Source organism: Oncorhynchus mykiss, chromosome 5 (genome assembly GCF_057628025.1).
Source record: "Oncorhynchus mykiss isolate SJ-2025 chromosome 5, ASM5762802v1, whole genome shotgun sequence".
Classification (NCBI taxonomy): Eukaryota; Metazoa; Chordata; class Actinopteri; order Salmoniformes; family Salmonidae; genus Oncorhynchus; species Oncorhynchus mykiss.
The window spans coordinates 49,375,043-49,390,651 of NC_143026.1; the positions used below are offsets into that span (position 1 = coordinate 49,375,043).

Genomic DNA, 15,609 nt, shown 5'->3' on the forward strand with positions numbered 1-15,609 from the left:
TTAGGCTATCTTCAGGGGCGGCAGGGTAGCCTAGTGGTTAGAGCGTTGGACTAGGAACCCGAAGGTTGCGAGTTCAAACCCCCGAGCTGACAAGGTACAAATCTGTCGTTCTGCCCCTGAACAGGCAGTTAACCCACTGTTCCCAGGCCGTCATTGAAAATAAGAATTTGTTCTTAACTGACTTGCCTGGTTAAATAAAGGTAAAATAAAAAATAAAAATATCTTAGGTGACAGTACACACCATGCTGTTGTTTTGCCATACATAAGTCTTCATTTTGGTCGAGTTAAATCATTGTTACACAGATCAAGTGTAAAATATTACATTTGAAGTTCACTCGGAATGGCCGATTAATTAGGGCCGATTTCAAGTGTTCATAACAATCGGTAATCGGCATTTTTGGACTCCGTTCATGGCCGATTACATTGCACTCCACGATGAGACTGCATGGCAGACTGACCACCTGTTACACGAGTACAGCAAGGAGCCAAGGTAAATTGCTAGCTAGCATTAAACTTGTCTTGTAAAAAAACAATCAATCTTAACATAATCACATTGTTGATGATATTACTAGTTTATCTAGCATGTCCTGCGTTGCATACAATCAATGCGGTGCCTGGTCATTTATCATCGAATAAAGCCTACTTCGCCAAACGGGTGATGATTTAACAACCTCATTCGTGAAAAAAGCACTGACGTTGCACAGACGTTGCACCAATGTGTACATAACCATCAATGCCTTTCTTAAAATCAATACAAAAGTATATTTTTAAACCTGTATATTTAGTTAATATTGCCTGCTAACATGAATTTCTTTTAGCTAGGGAAATTGTGTCACTTCTCTTGCGTTCTGTGCAAGCAGAGTCAGGGTATATGCAGCAGTTTGGGCTACGTGGCTCGTTGCGGACTGTGTGAAGACCATTTCTTCCTAACAAAGACCGTAATTAATTTGACAGAATTGTACATAATTTTGACATAACATTGAAGGATGTGCAATGTAACAGCAATATTTAGACTTAGGGATACCACCCGTTTGATAAAATACAGAACGGTTCCGTATTTCACTGAAAGAATAAACGTTTTCAAAATGATAGTTTCCGGTTTTTACCATATTAATGACCTAAGGCTCGTATTTCTGTGTTTATTATATCCTAATTAAGTCTATGATTTGATAGAGCAGTCTGAGCGGTGGCTCTTAAGCATTCATTCAAACAGCACTTTTGTGCGTTTGCCAGCAGCTCATCGATGTGCTTCAAGCATTGCGCTGTTTATGACTTCAAGCCTATCAACTCCCGAGATTAGGCTGGCAATACTAAAGTGCATATAAGAACATCCAATAGTCAAAGGTATATGAAATACAAATGGTATAGAGAGAAATAGTCCTATAATTCCTATTACTACAACCTAAAACTTCTTAACTGGGAATATTGAAGACTCATGTTAAAAGGAACCACCAGCTTTCATATGTTCTCATGTTCTGAGCAAGAAACTTAAACGTTAGCTTTTTTACATGGCACATATTGCACTTTTACGTTCTTCTCTAACACTGTGTTTTTACATTATTTAAACCAAATTGAACATGTTTCATTATTTATTTGAGACTAAAATGCATTTATTGATGTATTATACTAAATTCTAAAAAAAGTGTAAATTCAATATTGTTGTAATTGTCTTCATTTTTTATATATATATATATATATATATATATATATATATATATATATATATATATATATATATATACAGTGCCTTGCGAAAGTATTCGGCCCCCTTGAACTTTGCGACCTTTTGCCACATTTCAGGCTTCAAACATAAAGATATAAAACTGTATTTTTTTGTGAAGAATCAACAACAAGTGGGACACAATCATGAAGTGGAACGACATTTATTGGATATTTCAAACTTTTTTAACAAATCAAAAACTGAAAAATTGGGCGTGCAAAATTATTCAGCCCCTTTACTTTCAGTGCAGCAAACTCTCTCCAGAAGTTCAGTGAGGATCTCTGAATGATCCAATGTTGACCTAAATGACTAATGATTATAAATACAATCCACCTGTGTGTAATCAAGTCTCCGTATAAATGCACCTGCACTGTGATAGTCTCAGAGGTCCGTTAAAAGCGCAGAGAGCATCATGAAGAACAAAGAACACACCAGGCAGGTCCGAGATACTGTTGTGAAGAAGTTTAAAGCCGGATTTGGATACAAAAAGATTTCCCAAGCTTTAAACATCCCAAGGAGCACTGCGCAAGCGATAATATTGAAATGGAAGGAGTATTAGACCACTGCAAATCTACCAAGACCTGGCCGTCCCTCTAAACTTTCAGCTCATACAAGGAGAAGACTGATCAGAGATGCAGCCAAGAGGCCCATGATCGCTCTGGATGAACTGCAGAGATCTACAGCTGAGGTGGGAGACTCTGTCCATAGGACAACAATCAGTCGTATATTGCACAAATCTGGCCTTTATGGAAGAGTGGCAAGAAGAAAGCCATTTCTTAAAGATATCCATAAAAAGTGTCGTTTAAAGTTTGCAACAAGCCACCTGGGAGACACACCAAACATGTGGAAGAAGGTGCTCTGGTCAGATGAAACCAAAATTGAACTTTTTGGCAACAATGCAAAACGTTATGTTTGGCGTAAAAGCAACACAGCTGAACACACCATCCCCACTGTCAAACATGGTGGTGGCAGCATCATGGTTTGGGCCTGCTTTTCTTCAGCAGGGACAGGGAAGATGGTTAAAATTGATGGGAAGATGGATGGAGCCAAATACAGGACCATTCTGGAAGAAAACCTGATGGAGTCTGCAAAAGACCTGAGACTGGGACGGAGATTTGTCTTCCAACAAGACAATGATCCAAAACATAAAGCAAAATCTACAATGGAATGGTTCAAAAATAAACATATCCAGGTGTTAGAATGGCCAAGTCAAAGTCCAGACCTGAATCCAATCGAGAATCTGTGGAAAGAACTGAAAACTGCTGTTCACAAATGCTCTCCATCCAACGTCACTGAGCTCGAGCTGGTTTGCAAGGAGGAATGGGAAAAAATGTCAGTCTCTCGATGTGCAAAACTGATAGAGACATACCCCGAGCGACTTACAGCTGTAATCGCAGCAAAAGGTGCCGCTACAAAGTATTAACTTAAGGGGGCTGAATAATTTTGCACGCCCAATTTTTCAGTTTTTGATTTGTTAAAAAAGTTTGAAATATCCAATAAATGTCGTTCCACTTCATGATTGTGTCCCACTTGTTGTTGATTCTTCACAAAAAAATACAGTTTTATATCTTTATGTTTGAAGCCTGAAATGTGGCAAAAGGTCGCAAAGTTCAAGGGGGCCGAATACTTTCGCAAGGCACTGTATATATATATATATATATATATTTTTTTTTTTAAATCGGCCAATTCATCGGTGTCAGCTTTTTTTGGTCCTCCAATAATCTGTATCGGCGTTGAAAAATCAGAATCGGCCGACCTCTACACTATACTAAGGACATGGACTAATGACTCATTACCTAATGTTCATTCATACAGCACTTCAGTCCCCAAAATGTAACATTTGTATTTAAAATAAATTGTTGTCATAGAATGAAAGTGTACCAGAAGGCACCAGTAGTTGAATTAAAGGCAAACAAGCCACACACACATTACTGTAGGCAAAAAATAGGCACAGATGCATTTAAAAACAAACTAAATGTCAAATTAACAGAACTATAAATAGTTCCTTAAGAGCATATTAGCATTGGAATGAGATACTCATGGCTCATTGATCTATTAATTCACAGGAACACATAAGCTGGAGGGATGTGCTTCCTCCTGTCACTTCTCACATACAAGAGTGGACACTTATACACTACTGTTCAGTGGAAAAAAGACATGCTCGCAACATTCTTACTGTGGGGGATTCTGTTCCTGGCAGCTGATACAATGCTGGGGAACAGTGGGAAGGTTAATGTCAAACACATAATAGGACTTGAAGCACACATCCAGTGCCACAAGCAGTGTACCTTGCTCCAATGCCAGTCCATTAATGGCTGTAAACACCTGTGTGCAGTCCCCAGAATGGGGTCTGGTCCAGGGACCTAGCCAGAATTTTAGGGGGGGTATAGGCCTAGAAAAATTTCGATAAGCATTTTTTTATACTCATTAATTTAAGAAATAAATTGCGACGTGCACCGTATATTATTTCGTAATAGAATAGTTTTATACTTGTGCATAGTATTTGGAAGAACCTCGTTACATATACAAATAATTAAATATCCCAGAATATTAAAATTAGACAGTAACTTTATACCAGTTGCCAACAACATAAAACTCATCTTCAGATGCACTTTACTCTCGATGGGCAAACAAGCCTATATTTGATGTTACAATTTATACCACGGCGGGTAATAGTACTACAAAATGGTACCTTATCTTTAGTAAACATATCATAAGGTGTGACCTACATCACAAGGCGCAGACGGCGAGTCTGAGTTGAATATGGTGCTGATTTTATCATAATCCAATGTATGTCAGTTCACGCTCAAAAGACAGCAAACTGAAGTGGTTCAGCCCGGCGCTTGTCATTGCCGGGCGTTTGTCATCATACCTTGAGATTATTAAATAAATTATGAACTTCACTGAATGGTGAATGTGTAAAGTGATGAGGTTGATAAATACTCCAATAAATATTGAGGGTCTTATTCTGGTGACATGATGATCGATGCTTGGCTGCCGTTTGACAAATACAGTTGAAGTCGGAAGTTTACATACACCTTAGCCAAATATACTTAAAATCGGTTTTTCACAATTCCTTACTCCTTACTCCTTCCACCACTTTATTTTAAGAATAATAGTAGAGAATTATTTATTTCAGCTTTTATTTCTTTCATCACATTCCCAGTGGGTCAGAAGTTTACATACACTCAATTAGGATTTGGTAGCATTGCCTTTAAATTGTTTAACTTGGGTCAAATGTTTTGGGTAGCCTTCCACAAGCTTCCCACAATAAGTTGGGTGAATTGTGGCCCATTCCTCCTGACAGAGCTGGTGTAACTGAGTCAGGTTTGTAGGCCTCCTTGCTCGCTTTTTCAGTTCTGCCCACAAATTTGCTATAGGATTGAGGTCAGGACTTTGTGATGGCCACTCCAATACCTTGACTTTGTTGTCCGTAAGCCATTTTTCCACAACTTTGGAAGTATGCTTGGGGTCATTGTCCATTTGGAAGACCCATTTGCGACAAAGCAGTTCTATATGTTTCATCAGACCAGAGGACATTTCTCCAAAAAGTACAATCTTTGTCCCCATATGCAGTTGCAAACAGTAGTCTGGCTATTTTATGGCGGTTTTGGAGCAGTGGATTCTTCCTGGCTGAGCGGCCTTTCAGGTTATGTCGATATAGGACTCGTTTAACTGTGGATATAGATACTTTTGTATCTGTTTCTTCCAGCATCTTCACAAGGTCCTTTGCTGTTGTTCTGGAATTGATTTGCACTTTTCGCACCGAAGTACATTCATTTCTAGGAGACAGGACGCGTCTCCTTCATGAGTGGTATGACGGCTGTGTGGTCCCACCCTGTTTATACTTGCGTAATACTGTTTGTACAAATGAACGTGGTACCGTCAGGCGTTTGGAAATTGCTCCTGTAACCGATGTGAAATGGCTAGCTAGTTAGCGGGGTGCGCGCTAATAGCGTTTCAATCGGTGACGTCATTCGTTCTGAGACCTTGAAGTAGTTGTTCGCGGGCCGCGGCTTTTGTGGAGCGAAGGGTAACGATGCTTCGAGGGTGGCTGTTATCTATGTGTGCAGAGGGTCCCTGGTTCGAGCCCAGGTAGGGGCGAGGAAAGGGAAGGAAGCTATACTGTTATACTGTTCCAAGGTAGGCCTTGGAATACATCCACAGGTACACCTCCAATTGACTCAAATTATGTAAATTAGCCAATATGAAGCTTCTAAAGCCATGACATCATTTTCTGGAATTTTCCAAGCTGTTTGAAAGCACAGTCAACTTCATGTATGTAAACTTCTAGCCCACTGGAATTGTGATACAGTGAATTATAAGTGAAATAATCTGTTTGTAAACAATTTTTGAGAAAACGACTTGTGTCATGCTCAAAGTAGATGTCCTAACTGACTTGCCAAAACTATAGTTTGTTATCAAGCAACTTGTGGAGTGGTTGAAAAATTAGTTTTAATGACTCCAACCTAAGTGTATGTAAACTTCCGAATTCAACTGTAATATCGCTCTTATCCATAATAGTCTCATCATCTAGCTGTTGGCTAGAGCTCATGTGCCAAGACCAGAGTTGGAACATTTGCTATATAATGCAACAGTTTGTGACAAAACCATTAGTAGAGTTGAAGATGCGATGGAAACCCATTAAACTTGTTAATTGTGTGGCAAAAGTTATTTTTATGTACACTATGTCATCACGCACAGCCTTTTATCCACAAAAAGTCTGTTCACTGGAAATATTTATGGTCGGAAAATGCGCATATTGTTTTATGCTGATTTTGAAATATTTGCATGGAAATCTGTTGCAATTTGAATGGAAATCTATCCAATGTCTTGTAATGTGAAGTTATGCATAACAACTTACAGACTGGTCTCACTGAAGCTGGGTCGGAAATGTCTTCCTGCCTACCTTGTAGACTGTTGGGAGGACCACTGGCAGAAGTCTTAAAGTGATGTCACCTTGTGTATCTGGAGAGAAGAATGTTTAGTGAATAACTTCTTAGTTTCAGGCAACAAAAAAAGAGCGTAAAACAAAAAATTTTGCTATTGACAAAGTCAGACATATGTATTTTTCATGCATTGGATGTGTCTCAATCCACCACATCTGACAATTTCTCACTTCCATAACTGTGGTGAAAGGTGAGAGAGCTAGAGCGGTGTTTGTCAGACCATGAGACATCCCGAAAATCTGTCTTCTCTCAAAATCTTCTGTAGCATCTGAATCGTTTGGCGATCTCACGTTTTCACACGATGGTGATCTCCGTTTTGCTCTACGACTCCCAAAAGCATCTTGGGAGTCATTGGAAGTCGGTACAGCCGATCTGCCAACTTCGTCCGAACAGTCTGGGCTACACACTAATATGACCCCTCTGTGTAAAGGTGAGACTCTCACGAACGCGTACATGTCGGTGTGAGTGGAAGTATATATGGAGACTGTTTAGTGCCAAAAATAAGGGGTTCAATATAAAAAAATAAAAATTTCTCTCTCTCTCAGACATAGGTCAGAAACTTCTGAACAAACTTCCTTTAGATTACATTGTGGGGACTGTTGTTCCATGTAGTTTATTTGTTATTCAATGCGTTTGTATTGGATAATAACAGTAACAGACACATTTTTATTTTACCTTTATTTTACTAGGCAAGTCAGTTAAGAACAAATTCTTATTTTCAATGACGGCCTATTTAATGGGTTAAAAAACAAGAAAAAAGCGGCAATAGTACTGCTTGTCAACTTTGAGACCCAGTAGCCAGTATAAACTTCCTCAAAGTAGTCTGAATTGATCTAAGATAAATATTTGAGTTAATACATTTTTATGTTTTTGCTGAAAAGATCTTAGTTTTACATTTACAATTTTACATATAACTAAGGTATTTTTCTAAATGAGAAAATGTGTATGAAACTGAAAGTCGTCTCTCGTTGAATGACAACGACTTTACTTTAGAATCTTTACTGTTGACCAATCACCGACGAAGGGGCGTAGACTTCAGCTATCGACTTCGGCTTGCCTCCTCCCAAAATGTGGTGTGCCCGAAAACCCGTAACGAAGTCCAAAACGAACAAAAATGTCACAAATTGTCATCATAATATATGCACAAACTCTTCCTTACTGTTTCGTCAGGGAAGCATGCGGACACCTTAATGCACCACCAGCAGGGTCATTTCACACTATACCTACACTTCCAAGACAATATCTTGGGCCTGGTTCTCTCTAGGCTGGCGAAACAAAGACCCCTAGCTGGATTTAAAATGTGTAAGTCCTGAGCAATGTGTAGTAAAAAAAACAATTACTTTTTTTGTGATATTTTATTCTACTTTGTTTTGTTGACAAACAAAAACATACATTGACAAAAGCAAGACAACTTAACATTTACATACATATCCACAAACATGAATGACATCACACTTGCTCAGATCCACATGTTCTCACTGTATCCACACCCAATGCTGTTTCTAATGTGTTGTTGTAGCCAGACAAACAATTACTTTTCCATTGCAATTAATCACTCCTGACGGGATGTGGGTGTCCTGAAGTCCTCCTGACTTCAGAGTCTGGAATTTATTTTATTTTTATTTTACCTTTATTTAACTAACTAAGAACAAATTCTTATTTTCAATGACGGTCTAGGAACAGTGGGTTAACTGCCTGTTCAGGGGCAGAATGACAGCTCGGGGGTTTGAACTTGCAACCTTCCGGTTTCTAGTCCAACGCTCTAACCACTAGGCTACCCTGCTGCCCAAGTGGGAATGACTGATGTTGTTGGCACAATGTGTCTTTAATAAAGGGGACTGTGCTTTTACTGGTTGGCTCTCTGTGTCTTTCTCATTTAAAACACCCACAGCCACACACAGCCCCTGAGCGCCGCCCACTTCTATTACAATGATTGGATTTTCAAATTCAAATATTTGAGAGAACCAATCAAACCCTGTCGCACAATTTATTTGCCAATATTGAATTAACAAACAGCCTCCTTTCTAGATGTGTGTTGTCACAGCTCTCCCTGTGAGTCAAGTGGGTCTAATCAGAATCAAATTCAAGTCTAATGTTTTAGTAAAACATGCAACCCACCATGCCTGGAGTATTCAGCAGACACAGATACTCTCAAGACTGTCTTGGCCCCATTCTGTCTGGTCCACTGAGCCTTCTGGATCGCGGTCTCCTTCATGTACTCCGCAACCTGGTTTGCCAGCCAGATGTTGTTAAGCCAATTGTATGGAGGTACATTTGTGTATTTTTGTCGAGAGCAATTTTTTTTCTCTTTTCAATATGTTTTTCTTTCCGAAAGCGAAAACGAGGCTTTAAAATAAAATTAGCAATCAAATATTTTGTAATAACAAAACTTGATGCATTTTATTCCCCATTGATTACAGCATTACCCCAAAAATGGAGAAGGCAGGTGGCAGTGGGAGGAGGTAGGGAACTGGTCTGTCTGCCCAATATAAAAGATCAAAACTGGTGGAGGAATAAAAATAGCATAAATAGGAAAGTATACCAGTTTCATTTGAAGATCAGGATGTTGACAGCTGTGCCATACAGATTGCAAAATAGTTGGGAAGAGATTTTTTATGTACCGATTCCATGGTACAGGGTGTATGAGTTGATATAAACGCAGCAAAAAAATAAGTCCTCTCACTGTCAATTGCGTTTATTTTCAGCAAACTTAACACGTGTAAATATTTGTATGAACATAACAAGATTCAACAACCGAGACATAAACTGAACAAGTTCTACAGACATGTGACTAACAGAAATAGAATAATGTGTCCTTGAACAAAGGAGAGGTCAAAATCAAAAGTAGCAGTCAGTATCTGGTGTGGCCACCAGCTGCATTAAGTACTGCAGTGCATCTCCTCCTCATGGACTGCACCAGATTTGCCAGTTCTTGCTGTGAGATGTTACCCCACTCTTCCACCAAGGCACATGCAAGTTCCCGGACATTTCTGGGGGGAATGGCCCTAGCCCTTACACTCCAATCCAACAGGTCCCAGACGTGCTCAATGGGATTGAGATCCGGGCTCTTCGCTGGCCATGACAGAACACTGACATTCCTGTCTTGCAGGAAATCACGCACAGAACGAACCTGCAGGAATGGTACCACAAGAGGGATATCTTCCCTGTTTCATACAGCGTTGAGACTGCCTGCAATGACAACAAGCTCAGCCCGATGATGCTGTGACACACCGCCCCAGACCATGACGGTCCTCCACCTCCAAATCGCTCCCGCTCCAGAGTACAGGCCTCAGTGTAACGCTCATTCCTTCAACAATAAACGCAAATTTGTCAGTGAAGAGCACTTTTTGTCAGTCCTGTCTGGTCCAGCGACGGTGGCTTTGTGCCCATTGGCAACGTTGTTGCCAGTGATGTCTGGTGAGGACCTGCCTTACAACAGGCCTACAAGTCCTCAGTCCAGCCTCTCTCAGTCTATTGCGGAGTCTGAGTACTGATGGAGGGATTGTGCGTTCCTGGTGTACTCGGGCAGTTGTTGTTGCCATCCTGTACCTGTCCCGCAGGTGTGATGTTCGGATGTACCGATCCTGTGCAGGTGTTAACACACATGGTCAGCTGTCCGTCCTGTCTCCCTGTAGCACTGTGTTAGGCGTCTCACAGTATGGGCATGGCAATTTATTGCCCTGGCCACATCTGCCGTCCTCATGCCTCCTTGCAGCATGCCTACGGCACGTTCACACAGATGAGCAGGGACCTCGGCATCTTTCTTTTGGTGTTTTCAGAGTCAGTAGAAAGGCCTCTTTAGTGTCCCAGGTTTTCATAACTGTGACCTTAATTGCCTACCATCTGTAAACTGTTAGTGTCTTAACGAACGTTATACAGGTGCATGTTCATTAATTGTTTATGGTACATTGAACAAGCACGGGAAATAGTGTTTAAATCCTTTAAAATTTGATCTGTGAAGTTATTTGGATTTTTACGAATTATCTTTGATAGACGGGGTCCTGAAAAAGGTAAGTTTCTTTTTTTGTTTATTTTGAGAACAAAAAATGTATTTGAAAACAAAACTCAAATTTAATTTCCCTAACAAACCTGTTTTGGCTAGACTGCCCCCTTTGCTTTCAGTGCTTCTTTTTTTTGTTTTGTTTGAAACACTAGTTCTTCGTTTGCACTTTTGACCCCACAGCTGTGAGCGGGCTTTAGTGGGAGGTGTGGATGTGGCTTCTCCATTTGTCAGCCATTATTTGAGTGTCAGTTTGGTTACAACCATTACTCTTCAGCCTTTCTTTCCGACACAAAAGAAGTCATAGTGGACACCGACAAAGAAGGACTGTGTGATGATGGCATCTCAGGTAAGCAGCACGGTGTTCTTCTGTCCAACTTTTATATAGCTAGTAGTTAGCTCCCACGATTCAGTGTCAGTTCAAAACATTCTACTATATTACATACATACATACAGTAGAGTGATAAATCATGCAATTATTATTTTCAAGCTAACCAAAAGCATTTAGCTACGAACGACTGTTCTCACCATTTTCAGTTGAATTCATCTAACTTTCTTTCATGGCAACTCATAAGCAGGCCATGTCCTATTTATTTCATAGTCGATATATAATCATATTTCATGACAGTATAACGATTAGCTTTTTTTGCAGAAAAATGTTACTGCGTTTCCATTAGCTAATGATACATAGGCCTACTTTAAAACACACACTTGCACTCAGTGTTATCATATACGCATTGTTTTTAATCATATAACATTAACTAATTGGAATATTGTTTCATTGCAGGGAAGAATGGCTCAGCAGATTAGGGTGAGAGATAGGTTAATATCTATAATCATCAGATTACCCATTGATTTTTAATATCTCCTGTTTGTATGCACACAAGAGTTAGTTTGTTCGAGCTGGGGTAAATAAATTATATTGATATTCCCGCGGAGATGGTAGATGGTCTGCAACAGTTTATTGAAGTTGTCAGCACCGATCTCACACAATGTTTTCCCTTCACTATTTAATGAAGTTGTTATCAGTTCTTATAGTGGGAATGTAGGATGGCCAAAACGAGAAATTACTCGTGTGACACTTCAAAGTATCCTGGATACGGCTTTTCCTCTGGCTAACTTAGCTGACATGCATGGCATTTAAGGGTCGACCATTTACATCTGGATGAAAGAACTGTGTCTGTCAGGGAATGCTATTCTGATATGTCAGATGAAGAGTTAGACCAGAAAGTCAGAGTCATTAAGGGAAGGATGCCCCATGCGGGCTTTAGAATGGTCAAAGGAAGTCTCCGAGCAATGGTCTATCGTGTACAATGGCGAAGAGTTAGGGAGTCTTTGCAGCATGTAGATGGTGCAGGTATCATATTTTATAGTTGACTCATAACAACAACAAAAAAAGATGTGTCAAAAGTTGTCTATTGTTGAACATGGAAAATATGTTTGTGTACTAAACACTACTTTTTAAGCTGCTGGCTACACTACCTGGCCATCTCGTTTGGAACGGCTTTTAATCTTTTTAAATGAATATCTTATTAACACTTTGTTCTAGCTAGCTATTTGTGTAGTTAGCTATCAAGTAAACCAGACAGGGACAGCTATGATAACTTAGCTAGCCAGATAACGTTAGCTAATGAGTGAAACAGTGTCCGAGACAGTCCAGAAGAAGTGTCAGACTTAGCTAGCTACCGTTAGACACTGACATAGTTAGGTAGGTCGACAAATAACATACATTTCGTTATATTCCACGACAACACTTCAGTAAACTAGAATACTTGCATGGTCGCTAGCTTGCAAACGTTACCACAGCTAGCGATATTAGCACAGGAAATTGCTAGCTAGCTAACGGTTGAGAGCTAACTAATGCACAAGCTAACATTAGCTAGCTACCTAATTATGATAGGACAACCTATTTAACCTGAATGACCATCAAATTCATAATTTACAACATTTGTTACTTACTGTTTCCACGGTTTTCAGTCAGCCAAAGCAACATTAGTCTGTCAAAATAATGTTAGCCGTTTTCCACTTATCAGTCACATTATTCTGGTGTACTTCACATGTTGGTGGGTGGAGAATTAACCCACTTGCTGGGTCAAATAGTCATAGCCCAACCTTAATAGCCCAGCACAAACAACCCAACCTTGCTGTACTTACAGAAAACAACCCAATGCCTTCAACCCAGCAATTGGGTCATTCAAACAACCCAATTCTTTTTTGTTTTTGTGTAATTTACATCTCAAAGCCTTACATACAATAAGCCTTGACCTGTCTGGTGAACACATAATTCTCTGTTCTCAGTTTGATTGAAGGCCTAAACCTTTATTTTTGTAACTGATTGCTTCTAGAAAGAGAGAAGGAACAACATGATCAATACGAGCTAGCTACTAGTTTTTATTTATTTAACTAGGCAAGTCAGTTAAGAACAAATTCTTATTTACAATGACGGCCTATCGGTAAACAGTGGGCTAACTGCCTTGTTCAGGGGCAGAACGAGAGATTTTTTACCTTGTCAGCTCGGAGATTTGATCTAGCAACCTTTCGGTTACTGGCCCAACACTAACCACTAGGCTACCTGTAGCCCCAATTTAAAGCAATGAAAGATCCAATTGTTACAAAGAATGAATGTATGGGCTACATTTATGAGAATGAATACATGCATTTACTTACCTTATCAATCTTGAAAACGATACTCATTTATCACTCAAAAACAGTTGTGAGTGCACCACAAACATATTTCCAGGGTGTTGATGCATCCTCCTCCCAATACAGCCTCTCCCAACACCATGGGTAGGTCAAGGGTATCAATCTTCAAAAGTTACGTTTTGCTTTGATGTCAAATCAACTCATATTGTTGCTAGCTAGCTGCCTTAGCTATTGTGCTATTGATATGCATAATTGTACCAAAAGACAGCAACGTGTTCACCAAAAAAATGTGTTTAGGGAAATCATTAGTTAGCTAGCTAACGGTAGTTACCTATCACATGAATTGTGCAAAAATATAATAGCTAACGTTAACTAGCTAAGCGTTAGCCAGTCAATCAGTGGCGCTGACAGATTTAAACTGGTATCAACAAAATGTGTTTCACTCTATCCCATAAAACATGACATTGCTAACTAGACATCATTTAGCTAATAAAATGTTCAAGTTGAATAACTTAGACACTCACCAGACAACTTTGGTAGATACTGTAGCTAGCTAGATAGCTTGATTTCCATTTTCCAACATCATCAACGGTTACTGGTCTTGGAACTCATGTGCTCACCAGAAACTAGGGTTGCACGATATATCGGTGAACATATCGGAATGTCTAGCTTAACACCGATGTCAAAGCTACCGTGCATACCTATATAATCAGGTACATGACGTAATGGCGCCACGTAAAATTTTGCGCTACACGATGCAACACAGCATTCATAACCTATCCCACACAATGTCTGTTGTGTGGATCTAGAAGTCAACAAGTCGAACAGTCATTTGAAAGAGTAAGAAAATATCAGCGAGACAACTCAAAGGCGAAATCCATTAAAGCCAAGATAATGGAATTCATTGCCCCTGACAATCAACAGTTCTCTGGCGTGGGTGATGTTGGCTTTCGCCGACTGATCGAGCACCGGTACCACACTACCAAGTGCGCTATTTTTCAGATGTTGCCCTATCAGAGTTACAAAGTAATAGCGTCTCTGCTATTAGCTTCACGGCATACATATTATGGAATGCCATTTGAGTCTTTGCGAGTCAAAAAAGATACAGTAGCACTGTCAAAGCTGTACAAAACTGTCTGCAAACAAGCAAACCCCGGACACAAACGATGTGTTTACAATACCGCGTTGGTAAAAAAGCATCATTTGTTCGACTGCAACTTCTGGGGTATATAGCTTTAGCTTGGTACCTAGCTAGCACCAATACCACCAGCCTGAAAACAATGACCATTAGAAACTGCAGTCAATTTCATTATTCTTAGCAAGGATTTGGGAATCCTTGTGACTAAGTATTAGCTAGGTTGCCATTTGTTGTTTGCCTATGGAAATTGAACTTCAGTTCATGAAAATAAATAGCTAGCCAGCTACTTAACCCTGTTGCCCAAAGCTAACGTTATAAGCAGCTGGCTAGTGAGGCTCGACCAGACCGGGTTATGTGTTGTGAAGCTAGCCACAATAAGGATTAGGCACAATAGTGGAATTTGCAGTTTGCCTTCAAAATAAAAGTATTTAATTGACAGTGATGTAAATGAATACAAATAGTAGAATTATGCTTTTTATTTTGAAGGCTAACCACAAAGTCCACTATTGTGGCTAATCCTTATTGTGGCTAGCTTCACATAGATGGGTCCAACCACCATTAATCAAATAAGAACTGTCCTTATAAATTAGGGTTATTTTAGATGACACCTAGCTATATAGTTAGTTAGCTAGCTATAGCTACCGAAACAGATTGTCGTTTTGCTATGTTTTTGGGGAAAAACATTGTTTGCATCTATGAGCTAGCTAGTTTTGTTTTATGACCAGCACTGTAGGTGCGCGAGACAACTTTACCAGCAACATAGAATACATACCGATAAATCATTGTGACATATGAAATACGAGTGAGTTTAATCGATGTGTAATAACTACGTAAACAATTAATGAACGTGAATGTGTTAAATTATTATGTGACGTGCAGTCATATTCAGGTCCTGATTGGGCAACAAGCTTTTTTGACATGCAAAGACCCAAATGGCGTTCCATAGAAATCCTGGTTGAGAATGAAACGACTGAACAATGAAACAACACAGCAAGTAAGTGAAAGAAATAAGGTTTTGATTATGTTTTATTGGTAAGGGGGACATTCATAAATGCCAACAAAATACCTTTTTGGTTAGTGTGTGTGTGTGTGTGTGTGTGTAACCTTTATTTAACTAGGCAAGTCAGTTAAGAACAAATTCTTATTTACAATGATGGCC

General features: G+C 39.6%; 1 protein-coding gene across 5 annotated transcripts in view; it reads right to left on the reverse strand.

The window, feature by feature from the left end:
- LOC110523989 (calmodulin-regulated spectrin-associated protein 1-B) overlaps positions 1-15,609 on the reverse strand; it is a 117,318-nt gene that overhangs the window by 74,235 nt on the left and 27,474 nt on the right. The window contains exon 4 of one of the 5 annotated variants that reach the window (XM_090235097.1): positions 6,630-6,688. The exons of the other annotated variants lie outside the window; for them this stretch is intronic. The gene's annotated coding sequence lies outside the window, so the exon portion shown is untranslated. The remainder of the gene's footprint in view (positions 1-6,629; positions 6,689-15,609) is intronic. 5 annotated transcript variants of the gene reach the window in all.